This window comes from Rhineura floridana, chromosome 3 (genome assembly GCF_030035675.1).
Source record: "Rhineura floridana isolate rRhiFlo1 chromosome 3, rRhiFlo1.hap2, whole genome shotgun sequence".
NCBI lineage: Eukaryota > Metazoa > Chordata > Lepidosauria > Squamata > Rhineuridae > Rhineura > Rhineura floridana.
The window spans coordinates 112,656,636-112,676,590 of NC_084482.1; the positions used below are offsets into that span (position 1 = coordinate 112,656,636).

At 41.8% G+C, this 19,955-nt stretch overlaps 1 protein-coding gene across 9 annotated transcripts in view; it reads right to left on the reverse strand.

Moving 5' to 3' along the window:
- TNIP1 (TNFAIP3 interacting protein 1) overlaps window positions 1-14,244 on the reverse strand; it is an 80,419-nt gene extending 66,175 nt beyond the window's left edge. For all 9 annotated transcript variants that reach the window (XM_061617414.1, XM_061617409.1, XM_061617415.1 and 6 more), the window contains exon 1: window positions 14,137-14,244. The gene's annotated coding sequence lies outside the window, so the exon portion shown is untranslated. The remainder of the gene's footprint in view (window positions 1-14,136) is intronic.
- Between the last annotated feature and the right edge of the window lie 5,711 nt (window positions 14,245-19,955).

The window sequence follows — 19,955 nt, forward strand, 5'->3', positions numbered from 1 at the left end:
GAATGTGATGGATATCTGCAAGTATGCCTGGAAGAAGCAGATTGTCATGGCCCCTTCAGAGGACTCGGAGGAAGAGGAAGAGTTGGCAGACTCAGGAGAAGGAACTAGTGGAACCCCTGAGGACACAACTCTGGCTGTTCCCCAGCTGGAGAATGTCAAGGACCTGGTTGAAGCCCCTCAATCGGATTCTGGGCATGAACAGGAAGCTCCCCTCCCCAGTGCAGAAAGGAGACGCCAGCGAGTAGCACAGCAACAAAAGAAGAGGTTGGGTCATTTAAGAACGAGCAGCTCTGAGCAGCTGGGAGACTAATCACGGGCACCTGGCTTAGGGAGTCTGTTATAAAAGTCAGTTCATGGCTGCAGCAGACTGCTGACTACAATGTCGGTTGTGACCCCTCGTGTGTAATGCCGTTGCTAGCCTCTAGACCTTCAGACTGGACCCCTGGCTTTCTGAACTCTGCTTTCCCTACCTGGACAACGCTCTTGGACACTGCTACTGGTTAGTTTGTCAAGCCTTTCTTCTGTCAGCCGGCCTCCGTTATCTGCCTGGCCTTGACTGATTTATTGCCCAGCTAACTGCCGGCTGCTTCGTTATTGCCCAGCCCCCAGCCCTGAAGCTGACACAGATTACCTAGACTCATTTCAGACTAACTTCAGGACACCAGACAGATTACCAGAAAGGAACACTAAAGACCTGTTGCTCAGCCCCATGGCTTTTAGCGATTTGGAGCATAGTATGCTGATGACACATAGATCGATCTTTCCATTCCATCTAAATCAGGTGAGGTATGAAGGAGTTAGACCGGTGCCTGGAAGCAGCGAGGGGCTAGATGAGGGCCAGTCAACTGAAACTGAATCCTGATAAGACGGAGGAGTTGTGGGTAGGTAGTTCTTGTGTCCAAGAATTAGGTGGATGGCCTGTTCTGACAGGGGTTGCACTCCCCCTGAAGGAACAGGTTAATATTCTTGGAGTGCCCCTTGATTTCAATTTGTCACTGGAGTTTGAAGTGGCCTCTGTAGCTAGGAGTGCTTATGTCCAGCTTAGGCTGGTTCACCAGCTATGGCTGTTCTTGCATCAGGATACCTTGGCGTTAGCAGTCCATTCTACACTGACCTGTGGAGCTTGCCTTGAAGACAGTCCAGCAGCTGCAGCTAGCAAAGAATGCTGCTGCCAGGTCCATGAGCAAGGCAGCCCGATGGGACCATGTGTCATCAATCTCAAAAGCACTGCACTGAATGCCAGTGATCGGCCAGGCCCAATTCAAGGCATAAGTACTAGCGTACTTAGCCCTTCATGACCTGGGACCCAAGTACCTAAAAGATCATCTCTACCAATATCAAACAACTCATGCCTGCTGCTGCTGACCTGTGACATGTAGTGGTCCCTCACTTATAGAATACCCTCCCTCATAAGATGCATCTATTCCGTTCCTTATTAACATTTAGGCAGAATTTTAAAACGTTCATCCAGGCATTTGCTGGCTTAAATATATTGTTCCTTTGAAATTACAAGTTGCAAAGATATGTGGTTACTTGTAAAATGTTTGTATTGTTATTAATTTTGTACTGTTGTTATTGTTTTACTGTTTGCTGCCCCAGGCTCCTTTGGAAGGAAGGGTGGAATAAAAATCCAATTAATAATAATAATAATAATAATAATAATAATAATAATAATAATAATGAATTGTTCAATCCAAAGTGTGTTTACTTAGAACTAAATCCCACTGTGTTGAATGGTGTCTACTCCCCATTTTGATGAATGCTTACTTAAGTCCATTCTATGAATCCTGCCTCTTGCTCTCTTCAAGGTCATTCCATACTATTGCTTTACAGCACAAACCATGTACAGTACAAGCATTATAAACTGGAATGACATTCTTCGTAGATATTAAGATACCAATCTAGACAAATCCTGAGGCATACCAGGGTGCCTCTGCAGGAGTTTTGACTTGTCAGAGGTGTAGCAGGATGTTACACAGCAGCACAAGTAGAAGCAGGGACCCCTGAAGAGCTTCATGCCACCGTAGCGATATAAACACAAAAAAACCTGCTATAGATAAATGTCTGCTGAAAGCAAAAGTAATGTCTCTAATCTTACCATAACACCAGATTGGGATGATGGGGATAGGGAAAGCTCCTTTATAACTGTCAGGTCAAGCTTGTGACCAGAGAGAATTATTTGACCCAGAAAGTGAAAGCCTTTCAGTGCTTCCCCACCCCCAAGATCAACTTTAAAGTTGCCTAGCACAAAAACTTCTGGACCTATTTTCTGCAATGTGGAAGGTTTCCTTTCCAAGGGCACACCTCTTTCGTTTCTGCAGTTTCAGACCAATGACCCAGAATACGAGGGGAGATTAAGGGATTCTTTTTTTACCCAGCCTATAATTGCAATGGCTGGCCATGCAGGAAAACTACTGCACCTACCCTTCTGAAATGTGGCACAATCCACACCCTTTTTAAATAAATAAAATAAAATATTTTACTTTAAATGATGTCTAGCACAAAAGCTCCTGGATCTACGTCCCTGCAATTCGGAGGGCTGTATTAACTCGGGAAGGTAGTATATCTGCAGGTTTCATCTATTTCTGTCAAAAAGAGTAAAGGTTATAGTCATTTTTTGATTTCCCATTAGTGAAGGGGGTGGGGGAGAGACAAAGCAGACTGAGACAGAGCCAAATCAGGCAGCCTATGAAGCAGCTCAGACAGAGGTCTTTTTTCCAAAGCACTGAATCAGGGTCCAAATTGAACCTTGTGGTCAGTGCACACCCCTGTGAGATACTGCGAGCTTGTGTTGCGAAACTGCAAAGTGGTTAAGACAAAGTGATGTCTCCTGTACTCCTCCACTAATGCTTCTACTGCAAATTGAGTATGCTATGTACCCTATATCTGCACAAGTACCCAGCACATAGTGGATAACTCTTTTGTGCCCATGACATCAGTAGTGACATGCAACTCAAGTCTCCCCACATTTGTAACTGTGCCATTCTGCATAACCTTTAAAAAGATTTCTCTAGCAGCTGAACATTCCCTGCTATACCACACAAGCATGGGAGAGCTTATTTAGCTTTGGGGGAAGGGAGAGTAGCCCACTGCAGTAAAACTATACCCTTCTTCCACAGCAATGTCTTTTCCCACTTAACAGGCCATTTCCTTTTTTACTTAATTTTTGAAGACTGGACACTCATCTGCCACATGCATGAACATTAAGAACATCTTCAGAGGCCGTTCTCAGAGTTGTCATTTCCACCACCACCACCCCGGTTCTGAAATGAGGCAGATAGTGACCAGGAGAGAGACTTAATTCAATAAAAGAGGGTTCTTAATAAATTACATGTCTTTGTTTTTTGTACTGTTTATTCAGTGGGTAATTTTTATGGTGCAAAAAGGTTTATGTGTTTTAGACTGTTATCCCACACCCACTTACCTGAGAGCAAGGATCACACTGTTTGCATCTATACAAGTTTCCTTTTTACCTGCCATCAGCAAGGGATATAAAATATTCTTTATAAAATCAACAATACATTTCTTGTGGAGGTGTCCCAGATATGAAATGCCTTCCCCAAGAAGGCTTATCTGATTGCTATCTTGCTATCTTTTCAACGCCAGGTAAAGATCTTTTCATTTGCCCAGGTCTTTTTTTACTATTTTCTTTTATATTAGCACTGTATTTGCTTTTATTCGGTGTGTGCAGCTGCTTTAAAAATAAGTTTTTACACTGTATTCATCTGAAGACTTTCAAAGCAGCTCACTAGTAAAAAATCTAGACACAGAGTGAGATGCAAGTATCTGTAACAAATATATCAACACACACTCCTTTCCTGATTTGCTACCTTGATTAACTTTTCTAATTCACAAAACAACCTTGCAGATTTTAAAAGGAAGGAATTTTGCTTAGGCATTGTTTAAATGTTGCTATTTAGGTGCCATTTGTGGCCACTGTCTTATGTAGAGGTATAACCGCTTACTGTTATTATTAATTTACAGTTAGAAAAACAGGGATGTGTGCTGTTGCCTACAGATTTCCAAGCATTCACAAAAATCATCAAGAGCCTACTGGTCATTATATCTAAAAACCCACTACTCAATAGTTTTCATTTTGACAATAGTCTGAAGAAGTCATTCAACAACTCAGGACCCAAACCAGTTGTAAGGAAAGCCAGAACATAGGCCTGCTGGATTAGGCCAAAGGACCAACTAGTCCAACACCCTGTTTTATAATGCAGCACTTTCATACTGGGTAAAGTGGTACCCTTTGTCACAGGGCTGTGGAGTTGGAGTCGGAGTCATGGAGTCGTAAGCAATTTTGGGTGGAGTCGGAGTTGGTAGAAATGTACCGACTCCGACTTCAAAATAAATTTTGATTGACACATTTTTTAAAATATAAATTCAAAATGTCAAAGAAGCTTCCCATGAAGTCAGCTGTAGTTGAGCATTTCACCATAACTCAAGATGGAAAACATTTTGTGTCAGTGTATGACACAGGACCCAGTGGAAGACAAATGCTGTGATGCCAAGATCAGCGCATATTCAGGCAGCGATAAAAATGCTCCTATGAGAGCTTCCAATTTAAAAAGACATTTACAGCCCTTTCTAGGGCTGTGGAGTTGGAAGCAATTTTGGGTGGAGTCGGAGTTGGACAGTAGAAAAATAGAGGAGGCGGAGTCGGAGTTGATGGTTTGGTGTACTGACTCCACAGCCCTGCTTTGTCATCTATTCTATGAGACAAGGTTACTATATGGACTACTTCTTACAGTGGGGAGATTGTAAAGCACAGCAGTCACAGAACAGATATCACAGTAGTCCTTTTGGCATAAGTCACTCAAAGATATGAGAGAGGTACAAGGATGATTTCTACCAAACATGAGGCCCAAAAAGGGCAATTCCAAAACAGCTGGTTCCAGAGATGCTCACAGAGCATGGTTCAAAGAACCTGAATATCATACAATAAAAAGATAAATGGAAGAAAAAAGAAAACCCTACCGTGACCCCACATTGTCATTGTAATTCAAAATGACCACAAGGGCTAATGCAGAATTAGTCCTTAAGAATATAAGAGTCCTGTTGGGTCAGACCAAAGGCCTACCTGCTCCAGCATTCTGCTCCCACAGTGGCCAGCCTGATGCCTCTGGGAAGCCCACAACCAGGACATGAGGGAAACAGTCCCACCAACTAGTATTCAGAGACATGATCTAAAATATACCATACAGACACCATGACAAGCAGCTATAGGGATAACCGAGTCCATTGAGATAATGAAGTCTTCACAAAGTCCACATGATGACTGGCTTTTGCTAGCCACCGGGATAAGAAAATAGGATATACAGTCACGTATGGGAAAGTAAATACATAGCCACAGTTGGTAATAAATAGGTGTTAAACAGAGGTAGACTGGAGGCTGTATCCATCTAACTGAGGGAGTGCTGAATTTTTCACTCTTACATATACCAGCTTGCCTCTAAAATTATTTTATTAAACAAGTCTAAAAGGTTTTTTGTACATTCTACAGAGTTTGTCATTTTCATGGATATCCATTCTGACAGGTACATATAGAAAGGGCTTCTTTGGAGGAAGGGCGGGATACAAATTTAATAAATAAAGGCTGCAGGGACCGGGGGAAGGAGTTGCTCTGGTCTACAGAACTTCCATCTCTGTCACCAGGAAACCACTCGGTCTTGGAGCTGGCTGTGAGGGCCTGTACCTGGTGTCAGGCCAAGGAGACAAGAAACTAGGGTTGCTGCTGGTGTACCGTCCACCCTGCTGCCTGGCAGCTTCTCTGACTGAGCTGGCAGAGGCCGTCTCGGCTATGGTATTGGAGGAGCCCAGAACGATAGTCCTGTGTGATTTCAATGTCCATGCTGAGGTTGCCTCTAGTGTTTCGGCTCGGGACTTCATGGCCTCCATGACGACCATGGGGCTGTCTCAAGTTGTCACCGGTCCAACGCATAGGGCAGGGCATACCCTCGACTTAGTTTTTGCTACAGATGGAGGAAGGAGTGGTCTGGAGATGGGGGGGTGGATGTCACCCCCACTGTCATGGTCAGACCACTTCCTAGTGAAGTTTGGATTTATAGCTCCAATCCTTCCCTGCAGGGGTGGTGGACAGATTAAGAAGGTCCACCCCTGGAGACTAATGGAATCTACAGGATTCCTGAATGCCCTGGGGGAGTTCCTAGTAGATACAGCAGGTGACCTGAAGCCCTTGTCACGCTGTGGAACAGCGAGGCGCGTCAGGCTCTTGACATGGTTGCCCCCGAGTGCCCCGGCATTGTGAAGCCTGGCTTGCACCTCGGTACACCAGTGAATTAAGAGCAATGAAACAGGCTGGACGACAGCTGGAGCACAAGCGGCAAAAGACATGATGTGAGGCTGATCAGGCATGAGTAAAACATCATAACCATGCCTACTGTGTGGCGGTGAGGGTAGCGAAGAAGGCCCACTTCTCTGCCTCTATCGCATCCTCAAGTAGCCGTCCAGTGGAGCTTTTCTGTATTGTCAGGGGTCTGTTGACATCAGCTCTGGGAAATGGAGTTTTAGACCCTTTGGAGGCCCACTGTGAATTGTTTGCAAGGCACTTTGAGGGTAAAGTTGCTTGTCTCCATAGCAGTCTTCATGCCCCATCCACATCTACTGTAGTCCCAATGAGGTGTTCAGTGCAACGTCTGCTGCAACTTCCTGGAAACTGTTTCAGTTGATGCGGCCTGATGTAGACAAGGTGCTTGTGTTGATGTGGCCAGCAACGTGTCCTCTCAATCCTTGCCCTTCTTGGCTTATTAAAGCTTGCTGAGGGGGTTTGACCGAGTGGATCCAGGGTGTGGTCAACGCATCATTGCGGGAGGGAGTGGTTACAGCTGCCCTGAAAGAGGCAGTGATCCGACAGCTCCTGAAAAAGCCCACCTTGGACCCATTGGTCTAAAACAATTACCGACCGGTCACAAATACCCCCTTCTTAGGGAAGGTGATTGAGAGGGTTGTGGAACAGCAATTGCAAGTACTCTTGGATGAAACAGATTATCTTTACCCATTCCAGTTTGAGTTCAGGCCTGGTTATGGGACTGAATCAGCCTTCGTTGCCTTGATGGATGACCTTTATCAGGAGAAGGACAGGGGGAGTGCGACCCTGTTATTCTTACTTGATCTCTCAGCAACTTTTGATACCATTGACCATGGTATCCTTCTGGGCCAACTTGGTGAGATGGGTATTGGAGGCACTGTTTTATAGTGGTTCCAATCCTATCTCCAAGGTCGTTTTCAGAGAATAGCATTGGGTGATTTTCTTTTGGCCCCCTGGCACCTGTGCTGTGGGGTGCCGCAGGGTACCATTTTGTCCCCCATGCTGCTTAACATCTATATGAAGCACTTGGGAGCATTCATCAGGAGATTTGGGGTGAGGTGTCAGCAGTACGCTGAAAATGCCCAGCTCTATTTCTCTGTAACATCTGAATCGGGAGAAGCCATGAAAGCCCTGGACCACTGCCTGGACTTGGCAGTGGGCTGGATGAGTCTGAATCCTAGCAAGATGGAGGCACTGTGGGTTGGTGGTTCCCAAGTTCAGATAATTGGTCAGTTGCCTGCTTTGGATGGGGTTGTACTCCCTCTGAAAGAGCAGTTCAGTAGTCTGGGGTGCTGCTGGATCCATCTTTGTCGCTAGAGGCCCAGGTGACCTCAGTGGCTAGGAGTGCCTTTTACCAGCTTTGACTGGTAAGACAGCTGCGGCCATTTCTGGACCAGGATAGCCTGACCACTGCTGTCCATGCACTGGTAACCTCCAGGCTGGATTACTCTAATGCGCTCTATGTGGAGCTGCCCTTGAGGTTGGTCCGGAAGCTGCAGCTGGTGCAAAATGTGGCGGCGAGAGTGCTCACTGGGGCAGGGTATTGCCAGCATGTCACCCCGCTGCTGAAAGGAAGAATTGCACTGACTGCCCATTTACTACCAGGCCAAGTTCAAGGTTCTAGGCTTGGTGTACAAAGCCCTATACAGCTTGGGACCAAGATACCTGAAAGACCATCTTATCAGTCGATCACTGCGCTCTGCAGGTGAGGGCCTCCTGCAGACACCATCTTATCAGGAGGTCCGTTCCACACAACATAGTTGTGGCAGCACCTACCCTATGGAATTCCCTCCTCTTAAATATTAGGCAGGTGCCATCTCTGTTATCTTTTCAGTGCCTATTGAAGACCTTCCTCTTTCAACAAGCCTTTTGAGACCTTATCCCAGTCTGCATCTGTGTTGGAATTGCTTTTAATATGTTTTTAAATCTTTTTTTATAAAACAATGTTTTAACCTCTTTTTTAAGATGTCTTGAAAGCTTTAAAAAATGTTTTTAAAGATGTTGTTTTAATGTATTTTAAAGTCTGTTTTTATGATGTTTTAAAGTCTTTTTAGTGCTTTTGTTTGCCGCCCTGGCCTCCTGCTGGGAGGAAGGAAGGGATATAAATCAAATAATTAATAAATAAATAATATAATTAATAGAATAGAATAGAATAGGAAGGAATACCAGTAATTACACTTACAAGAGGAAACAATGAAGAGTGGGTGGAAAGGATATGAAAGAGAATGAGGCTAGAAGTGTATTGGGAGAGGGGTAAAAATCATGGAAGTTCAGTCAAAATCCTTTGCATTAAAAAGCCCACATACCTACACACACAAGCATAGCAAAACTCCATGTGCTTCAGAGCATCAAATGTGGCTAAGACCCATCAGTCTTTTTAGAATTCTACTCGCAATTCATCCGAGGTCCATCTAGCAACTAAATAGTCAAAAACTAAGCTGATACCTATATCCCTGCCCCCGCACACACACATACCCACACACTGAGCAGAAACAGCTTAGAAAGTGCAATTTTAATTTTACTAAGCAGATTGTAGGGAAAAAGAAACACACACACATACACAAACTTCCAACCCAGACTGCAGCTTCCCTCGGCTGCTTTAGAATTTTGCTCATAAGACATTCCTGATATATCATGAGGTTCAGAAAGGAAGTCACAGTGAAAGGCAGAGAGAGAAATGCACAACTGCATTAAGCATGCCCCCCTAAAGTTTGGGGCCTAAGGTGATGGTTTAGGCTGTAAACCAGGGGTTGGAAGCCTGTGGCTCTCCAGAAGTTGCTGAACTGCAACTCCCATCAGCCCTAGCAAGTATGGTCTACAGCCAGGGATTATGGGTGTTGCAGTTCAGTATCATCTGGAGGACCATAGGTTTCCCTGCCCCTGCTCTAAACTATCACCTTCAAACAGCAAACCAGATGGGGAAAAGAAAAAGCAACTCCTGGTACCAAATCCTTTTTGTGTCAAGCGGGGCAGATGTAGCCAGCAAGTTCACAAGTTCTGATCAACTTGGCTGACAAACCACAATGGCATTAAAATTAACACCTCTCTTCACACATTTGTACAAGTTACATTTACCAACTGAGTGCGACTTGTACTATATAAATTCTAGTGGTAATTGTCAGTACAGTATAAATCCTCCAAGTTTGCTGCTGGCTAAATTACTTCAATTAACCATTTGCCCCCTGCTCTATCTAATTACAATCTTAGACTGCTGACTTTTTTTATGCATCAGTCAGAATCATCTGAGCCTCAATTCTGTTTTTTTCAAGGGATCCTAAAAAATCTACCTGTCAATCCTGGTGTGGACACATGATATGAATCAACACATTTTCCAGCACACACTCTTCTCCCACCCCAGCCGAGACACAGAAGGGCTTGAAGTTCAGCAAGAGACAAACCTCTTCATATAATCAATGCTGCTGATAGGAAGGAAGTCTCAAAGGGACTTCAAGCAGTAGCTGGAATGAACCTGCTAGTGCAGTTCTACGCATGTTTACTAAGAAGTAAAGCTCAGGGACTATAATGGAACTTATTCCCACAGAAGCATGTATAGGATAGCAGCCTAAATTAATGAGCTTTGTAAAGGGTCAGTGCAAATAAGAAAGCTCCCAGGACAAGCAAACTTTTATTGAGTAAAAAAAAAAGTTAAAGGGAGTCAGCAAATAGTTGGGAATAGCTTACTCAGTATTTTGTGGGACAAAAAAAGGGATTTTAAGAAACTTTGGTAAATTTATACTAGTGCAAAGTAAGAGACTGTTTAGGAGGCATAAGGTCAGCTTGGAGAAATGTAACATACAAGTGAGAAAGGTGAGCTTTTTTGGAGAGGGCATATCTTGCTGGATACCAAACATGGAATAATAGATTTATTTCTTGTGGACTAGTAATATTGGCCAGTTATTTGGCCTTGCTGAATAAGGGTGTGCCTCACAATAAAGCCTCCCTCCCAAACCTACTTGTCTACCTTGATCTCCATGCCCTGCACACAGGGCTACTAAGGACTTATCCAAACACTTAGCTAAAAGCATGAAGCTACCAAATTTCTTGGCAGAATAATCCCAAGGCAAGATGCATGCTAATAAAGTACTACTGGAGGAATGCTTGATCTGCAACGACTAGACTCCCAAGGGAATCTGAAACTGGCTAAATCTATAGACTATTGGGGTGGGGGTTAAAACCGATGAGGGGCTTCTCCAAGCATTATCTTGAGTCTGGTCAGTTTTCACACGAGGGAAAGTTCCTTTTTGCAGGCCAAGCACTGGTGCTAGGGACTGACATAACACGATGCATGGAGTGGGGTGGGAGAGCTGGTTTCACCAATACTCAATGATATCACAGACACTATCAAAAAGGTTCTCGTCAAATGCAGACAGCTACATTCCAGGCACGATGCCAAATTACCAAATTCCTCTAGCTGGGTAAATAATTGCATTTCCCAACAACACTTTATTGATGTCTTAAGTGCTGGGAAAATGTGGTATCACTGAAGTGCTGCTTTTGACCTTTAAAGCCCTATACAGCTCAGGACTGCAATAACTCAAGGATCACCTCTTCCCATATGAACCAGCCTGGACCCTGCAGTTTTCAACAGAAGCCCTTCTCTGTGTGCCCCATCCAAGAGAGGCACAGAGGCCACATGAGAATGGGCCTTTTCAATGGTAGTGCACCCCCACCTGTGGAATGCTCTCCCCAGAGAGATACCCCAGATTAGCATTTTTATGGATTTTGCCTGACTTACAGGAAAGCATAGCTACATAACCCAAGAGTAAAAGTTTCATCTGCTACATTACCATAACAACTCTTCAAATAACATTTTGAAGGATGCAAGATTACCAAACCATTCACATTTAGGAGAGCTGGATGAGACATTGACATCTGCAATCTAATAATGCCATCAGTGGGATTGCTTATTCACTAAAGTTTCAGTGCCAATATTACATTCTTACTGTGCTGACATTTGATCATTGGTACAGCCTAAGGTCCAAGAGCAACCGTAGCTTGGGGGGAATGGGTGTCCTTGAGGCTGAAGAGTTCCATTGCTTATATTGCTAACAGAAGGAACAGCTGGTTCTTTGTCCCAGGACCACAGAAAACATACTCACAGAAACTGCTTCTATAGTGAAAACAGAAGCCTATTAGATTAATAAGCAAAATGTTGTCAGATACTAGTAGGAGCATGCCTGAGTTGCTACTTTTGGCACAGTGCAATTCTGCATCAGCTTCATGTTGGTAAACAATTGATCTACAGGATAGTTTTTAATGGCCTATTAAAAGAACAGCTAAATACCTCATTCACAATACCCAAAAGATGTTCAGGTTTGTAGAATGTGCTTTCTGTCCTGTGGGAAGACCACTTCCGCAAATTCCTACACGGAAAAGTATAGGTGGAAAGACCTTTATTCCGTTTGATGCATTTTAGTGGGAATTAGAATAGGAGGGTGGATGCTATACAGGGGCAGCTAGCTTGTTTATAATATTTACAAACTCTGCCAGCAAAAGACCTCAGCAAGGAACAGCTGTTGAAATTAAGGCAAACAGCTGGTGACAACTATTTCGGTTGCTCATTTGTTCTTTGTTAGTCCATCAGTCACCTAGTCAGTCTGTACTGACAAAGCCTAAAAAGGCATATCTTTCTTTGGAATTGTTCAAGAGTAGGAAAGGCGTCTCTTGGAACTAGGTGTATACTAACACTCCTTTGCCAGGCTTATCCACCCTAGTTCAGAAGTCACCTTCACTGTCAGACCACAACAGCATAGTTATGATGTACTTTGCCCTTGTCATGACTATATATTTACAGTGGCAATTCTTGAACTTGAATATCTGAAGAAGCTGAGTTAATGTTTATCAGATAACTTTTCATTCCTGTTTCATTTAAAGTTATTGCCCATGAAATATTTGCAGTTATTATGCAATAAGCCCAAATATGCGAATACAGACTTGCAACCCAATTTCGTGCATGTTTACTCAGATGTAAGTCACACTGAGGCATGCACCCAAGCAACTATGCATAGACGACCTGCAGCTTTAGGTTTACTATCAAGTGTGAATTGTAATCACTAACTCTTGGCTTCATTCTCTTCAACTGCAAAACAGGGATAATACCTCCCCTCCTTATTCTAAAAAGGAAAAGTAGCCGAAGAACAAAAAGTGATCTGAAAAGCCAGAATAGTGTGGACAGAGTGCTAGGCTTGTACTAAGAAGAACTGGATTCAATTTCCTGCTCAGCCAAAAGGCTCACTTTGTGCTTCTATCTCTCAGTCTAACCCACCTCACAGAAATTATGAGAGGACAAGATTGTATATCCCCTTGCATACCACCCTGAGCTCTTTGGGAGTAGGGTAGAACATAAATAAATGCATAAAGTTAAGACCACTATCCTAATTATTTATTTGTGAGTAAGCTCCATTGCAATCAGTAGGGACTACATGAACAGGATTTGGTCCTAGGTGTCATAACCTGGGACCAAAATATTTGAATGAGTGCCTCCCCATGTATCAACCTGCCCATGCATTAAGATCTTCAGAGGAGGCCTTTCTTACTGTTCCACTGTTTGGTGATATTCATTATGTGACGGTGGCAATAACCCCCTCCCAGGAACACCCTCCCTATAGGAATATGGCTGGCACTATCACTATGGGCACTGAAAACATATCTGCTTGCTCAAGATTTTGGTGATTTTTAGTTGTAATATAGTCAACCTTATGAAAAATATATTTAGTCCACAAAATTGATGCAAGTGTGTAGTCTTAATTATGTTTTATTGCTCTCATTTTTTATGATAGATTATTGTTGCATGCCATTATATTTTTATGCTTTTATTAATGTGCCCAGCCCTTCATTAAGGGTGGGCTAAAAATGTATTAATAACTTAATAAATATATGTGTAGGTAGGTCATCTGCTCCAAAGTCAAGATCAAAACTTAGCAAATTGGCAATATAATTTTAGTCATTTATGTGAAATCACAGTCTTTAGTGATCTTTCCACCCATGCTCCCAGAACATGTTCTTCTCATCACATTTTTATTTACATCTACTCAGAGGTAACTCCCACTGAATTTAATATTACTTACTCCTAGCTATATGTGTCCAGAACTGTAGCCTCATTACACAACAGATCTGACCTCCTTTTAACAAGGGTGGAGAATATCATGTGAACATGACTTGAGACGTATGCTATGTGACTGTCAAAAGCTTTTTTTTAAAAAGTCTTCAGCCAATTAAAAAATAAAAACAAACAGTGAACCTCTCAGCAAAAAGTCAAAGTGAGATCCAACATGGTCTAATCTGACACTTTCCTTGAAAACTTCAAAGGAAACCAACAGCACACAGCACGTTTATGAGGCTTTTGTGCTAATCACTTTTATGACTTGAGTGGGTATTGAAGATCACAGAACAATTACAATATATACAAAGCAAATAGAGGAAAATAATTTACCAGACTCTGGGATAAATGGTCCACGTTATATCATGCCAACCTCTGATCCCTTTAGGAGCAACAGAATAGCTTCTTAAGAGTAGACGAAGATCCAGTCTTAACTTGGCTGGTCTTATATTAAAAGGATTTGCCTTTATTCCAGAACTCCAAAGTACTGTAAAATACGAGCTGCGCCCCATATTTCCAAACAGTATCACAAGTTATTATTTACAGCATCCAAGTTTGGTCTGATAACTATGATCTCAGGCATTAAGGATACACACTCGAGTGAACGAGCACACTCTCCTCCTTCCAGGGAGATGACAGGGACAGCGGAGTCGATTGTTACCCACAGGAAAAAAACGGGGATGGATGAGAGATACTCTGACCCTACCTGTGAAAGATCTTGTGGTGGGGATCCAGTCAGCTCCCGGATCTCCTAGGCTTTGCACCGCTGACATCTCCTCTATTTCCTCTCCGGCTGCGGAGGAGGAAGTATGAGTCAGAACCGCCCACTCTGGAATTTCCCGGGCGCCTGATTGACAAGCAGAACAGCTAATCAGCAAACTTCCCTCTAAAAAAAACGCAAACAGCCGTGTTAAACCTCAGAGATAAGGAGAGCTGTGGATGCAGTATGAAGGAAAGGAAGGAAGGAAGTAGCGGGTTGGGCGAGGGGGAACCCATAAGGGCTGGCGGAAGGGACATCGGCAAGGAGACCGCAAGGGTCACTTTTTGCTACCCTGTATGTGGGTAGTATGAAAGATTCAAGAGTGTCATTTTTCTCATTAACTACAGAGTCAAAGTGTATCGCTTTCCAGCCTGCTCCTTTGGCTGCAAGACCACATGCATAGTAACTTGGGAGTAAGCCCCATTTGGACTTTCTTTTGAGTGAATACAGTATTGTCCTGTGTTTCCCCATGTAGTTTTATTTGGGGAGGGGATGGTTTGATAGTTTGTTTTTGTTTTTCAACTTGTTTCCTTTTTTAAAAAAAAACCAAAGCTTCATTTCAAGTTCGTCCAATAAAAAAAACCCTCAGTGAGGTTTTAAGAGAATCGCAGAGCAAGGGAACCATCAGTTGGTGTCATTGTGCTGACTAGTGGCTAAAAAGGAAATAAAAAGCAGCAAGCGTACCAATTCCACAGGATCCCTCTTGTGGTGTAACTGTACCAATGAACACAAGATAAAACTGGACTACAAATGTATCTAGACTTGCGTGCCTGGATGAGCTCTGCTACAATGATTTTTATCTCGGCCTAGTTAACAGGACTGTTCTAAACTAGTTCACACGGGTCTCGCGTGATTGCCGGCTGTTATCCTTTGTGCAATGTTTTTCTGAGTCCCCGTCTAATGGCAGTATTGCATCTACATGTCACTGGAGCTCAAGACGGAGAGAGGTGGAGTAGCCTGTAGCCAGCGTTCCTTGTTAGGTGGGGCATTTTTGTGGGGGAGGCACACAGTTCCACTTAATCCCCCTTCACTGGTGGAGAGGATGTGAGGGTCAGGCCAAAGTAAGGAGAAGCCTGTGGCCTTCCCCCTCACTGATCCTCCATGCAGAGAGAGTGTTAATTTACATAATGAACTGTGTAAAAGTCAAATTAACAGAAATTTTAATATGACCACCAGGAATTAAATGACTGGCATATTTTTTGTTTCATAAGAAAAAAAGATGTTAAGGATACAGTGAACAACGGGATACCAAAAGGTGAAAAACTAACAAAATAGTTCATGCTGCAACTAAGAAATCAAAAACTAGTGTAGGACTTGTTTTCTCAAACAGTTTTAATCTTGTATCATGACAACACCAATACAAAAAAAAGGTTTAGGAAGAACAGAGTAAGAGCACATTTCAGGTCAATCATAGTCAAGCATTTAAGGAGGAGGTACTGAGAACAATATCCATAACTTTTTTGCTGAAGTCAATGAGATTGAGTCTCGCCCTTTTTTGAGAAATCCCCAGGAATATCAAACTCAAAAGCTTGACTTTGCCTGTAGCTACAGTCCTCTTTCACCTGTGGTCCATCCCTGAGTTCTGATTCTTTATGAACTGAACTACTTTGGTATTGACAGTGAGCTCCAAAACTTGACTTTGATGCTGGATTAGGTACCTCAGTTTTAGATTCCACCCAAAAGCCAAACTTGTCCATGCTGCAAGTATAGGGAAGGGCAGAGAGAAAATAAATACTTTAGGGTGTGTTTGTTAACTTCTCTTTGAGTGTTCCAGGGCTGTGGAGTCGGTACACCAAACCTTCGAGTCCGTCTCCGACTTCTCTATTTTTCATCTGTCCAACTCCGAGTCCACCCAAAATTGCTCACAACTCCGACTCCACAGCCCTGGCTCAAATACAGCTGACTTCATGAGAAGCTTCTTTGACACTGTGAATTTATATTTTCTTTAAAATTGTCAATCAAAATTACAAATATTTTTCCTGAACAATAAAAAGTATAAAATATAAGTATAAAATGATATATTTATCATATAATAGTATAAGTTTTTATTTTGAAGCCGGAGTCGGTACATTTCTGCCTACTCCAACTCCACCCAAAATTGCTTCCGACTCCGACTCCACAGCCCTGGTTCCTCCTTCAAGTCTTGTTCCTGATCTTTTTCTTGTTGGACAATCAAAGGAAAACTTTTAAACTGATTGCTATATATACTACTAATTAAGCAATTAGAAAGTAATTGTGGAAAGCAATTGGATTTTTTTCCTCCGTTGGTTGCTGGGTTGATCTTTTTTTCTGCCCAGAAAAATCTGTTTATTTTCATAACCACCCTGTAAAGCTGATTAAGGTGATGGAAAGTGAGTGACCCAAGGTGAGCTTCATAGCTGACCAGGGATTTGAACAATTACCTTTCCAGTCTGTCCAAAAACATGCCTTTCATAGGGTGATATCCAAGTCATACTAAGAGTATTCTCACTGAAATAAATGGGTTTAAGTAGCATAAATCAGATTTCAAAGGGTCTAACTCGGAGTATGACTAATACTGGATATCACATATAGTACATATAAATAATGAAGCATTCTTAACAGCAGGTTTAGGTTTTGCTGATGCTGCAATCCTATTGGAACTAAAGCCCACTGAACTTGATGGGACTTAATCTGAGTAGATTTGTAAAGGATTTCACTATCTATGTGTATATGTCTCTGTATGCCATATATATATATTTGCACAAAGACAGATTGCCCAAAGGGGAAATCTGTAGTATTATCAGTCCTTTTATACAATATTTGTTTATATCAGGGATGGGGAACCTGTGGCCAGTTGTTGTTGGACTACAACTCAAATCAGCACCAGCCAACATGGCTGATGGGAGTTGTAGTCCAACAATATTTGGAAGGGCCTAGGTTCACCACCACTGATTCACATAATATAGCATAAACTGGCATCATAGCCTTCATCACCTATGCTGGCTGGGGCTGATGGGAGTTGTAATCCAAAACTTATAGAGGACACCAGGTTGTTACAGGCTCTGCTATATATAGTTGTAAAGCTGATGCTTCTTCCGTTAAGTATACCATAGCTCATCATCTTATACATTTTTGTTTTACAGTATGTTTTGTTTGTTTTGTATTATTATTTTTTAAAATTGTTTTTATATTGTTTTAAATTTAAAAATTGTGTTTTAAATTGTTTTTTAAAATATTTGTTTTAAATTGTATATTTGTTTTAATGTTTTTGATTACTGTAAACCACCCAGAGAGCTTCGGCTATGGGGTGGTATACAAGTGCAATAAATAAATAGATAAATAAATAATTCATTTGTATACCACTCCATAGCCAAAGCTATGGTTCCGTATGTTTTATACAAGCAGATTTTGTTTTGTTTTTTGTTATTCATTTTCCCCCTAATTAAATATTTTTACTGCAAAGGTAAATGTATATGGGATCAGAGCCGTAGTTGGACTGGAGTTTAGCAGCAGGCATGATAGTGCAGTATCACGTAGCAGCCGAGGGTAATAAGAGAACAGGTTGAGAGGAGGGCAACAAGGATGATCAGGGGACTGGAAACAAAGCCCTACGAGGAGAGACTGAAAAAACGGCATGTTTACCCTGGAGAAGAGAAGACTTGAGGGGAGATATGATAGCACTCTTCAAGATGTGAAAGGTTGTCACATAGAGGAGGGACTGTCTCACTGCAGTTCTTTTTTATCTGTGATGAGATGCTTTACTGTTTTGTGGATTAATTGACTTGTTAATGCATTTAATTAGCTTTGCCAGTTTAAAATTTGATGAACTATGGAGAATGTGGTCATATGCCACCAGTGAGTCTACACAAGGTGAGACTTCATAGAGGTTACTGCAATCATAGCACATTTATGTTTTATCCAGTCCCTTATAATAATTTTAATTATTAAATATAGAACTGGAAAACATACAGCAAGATCTAATGGTTTTTGTATTTTGACAATTGGAACATTTTGGCAATGTGCAGGGGGAAATCCCTTTCCTCCCTTTGTATAAGTTTTTACTCATGGCTGGGGAAATTTCTGTTCCTTACAATGCTGTATTCAATGATGTGTGATTTTTGGCAATTTAAGTTGCTTTATATCAACCAATAAAGGATGTATCACTGAATTCTACCTATTGAAGTGATGAACTCCTCTTCTGTGATTTATCATTCTTGTGAAATGATGAAGCATCTTGTTTTCCATTGGCAGTGTGATTTGTTCCTGTGCATGTTCTTGATTTACAGGGCAGGAGAAACTTCAAAGGGAAACAGCAATGTAAAACCACTTACAATTTGTCTAGCATTCAGGGCTATCACTGAATCAACACAATGGGTTTTTATTACATTACATGTGCTAGTTGGCTTACCAGTGCAAGGATGTTTATGTCATCAATCATTTTTTTGCATGAATGGCAACTGATAGTAATGGATGGTATTTAATGCTAGTCCTACTCAAAGTAGATCCATTTAAGTTAATGAACATGACAAACTTAGGGTCATTCATTTCAATGGGTCTACTCTGAGTAGGACTTAATTGAATACAATCCAGTGTAATTATTACCATCAGTAGTTTTCTGTATTCTGATGAAGCTTACGCCATAATAAACTTTAGTCTTTAAGGTGCTAGAAGACTTCATTATTTTTGCTGCAATCAGAAGACTGACACGTCTCCGATTTAAACAGTAGCTAGGGATGGGGGAGAAATTTGATTCAGGATGCATATCTAGGTGACCATACCTAACTCACACTTCTGAAACAACACACAAACTGAAACCGCCATCCTTAGAAATTTGCACTTTCCTGAATTTTACAATGTACTTCTCTAGGCAAGTAATATGTGCAAAAATGTATACACTAGGGTAAATTGTGCATAAAAATGCATATATTAGTACAAATAATATACAAATGCATTATAACAGGAAAAAGTGCTTTGCAAAAATATGTATATTAACAGAAATCCTCACTGAAATGCTAATGAAGGCTTTAAAAAAAGCAAAATGAGATAGAAATGCGAACTGAACTTAAGAGTGGAAAACTGAGAAACTGAAATTGACAAATTCACCCATGCTTAAAGATGACATTGCCCCCTCTCTCGCAAGACCCTCAAAGGTTCTGCAGCTGTGTTCTTCAAAGACAGACCAGATTTCTGGGGTTTATTCTCCAAGTGTTTATTTAGTTGTATTTATTTATTAATATTTTAAAACTGCCCTTCATCCATGTGGATACTGGTGTGGTATACAATGGGTGTGACTAAATGAGTCATACCAAGGTAAAATACAATAATACAGAAAATAAATCACATTTTGAAACAGTTAAAACAATAAAGCTGACTAACACCATAGCAGCATTTAGTTAACTCTCATGTTCCACAGCCATACTGCTGAGGGTCTCATCATACCAGAATATTTCTGTATTTATTGTTCTTATACCATGCCCTTCCTCCTGCCAGAGTCCAGGACATCTCATAGCAATATAATAAAACAGCGATAACCTTTAAAACACACTGCAGAGGATAATAAACTCTCTCTCTGTTGAAATATGCAGCTCACTACCAGAAGCCTGATGAATTAAATCTTTTGTGATGATACATAAGCATTAGCAATGTGGGAGGACAAACAAATCTCAGTCGGGAAGGAGTTCCATAGGTGGAAGCCACCACCAAGAAGACTGAAGGCTCCCTAAACAGGGTGGTGAAGGAGCACCTCCCATCAATGGCATCATGAAGAGGGCTTTTAATATCCCTTGCAGATCTTAAAGCTGGAA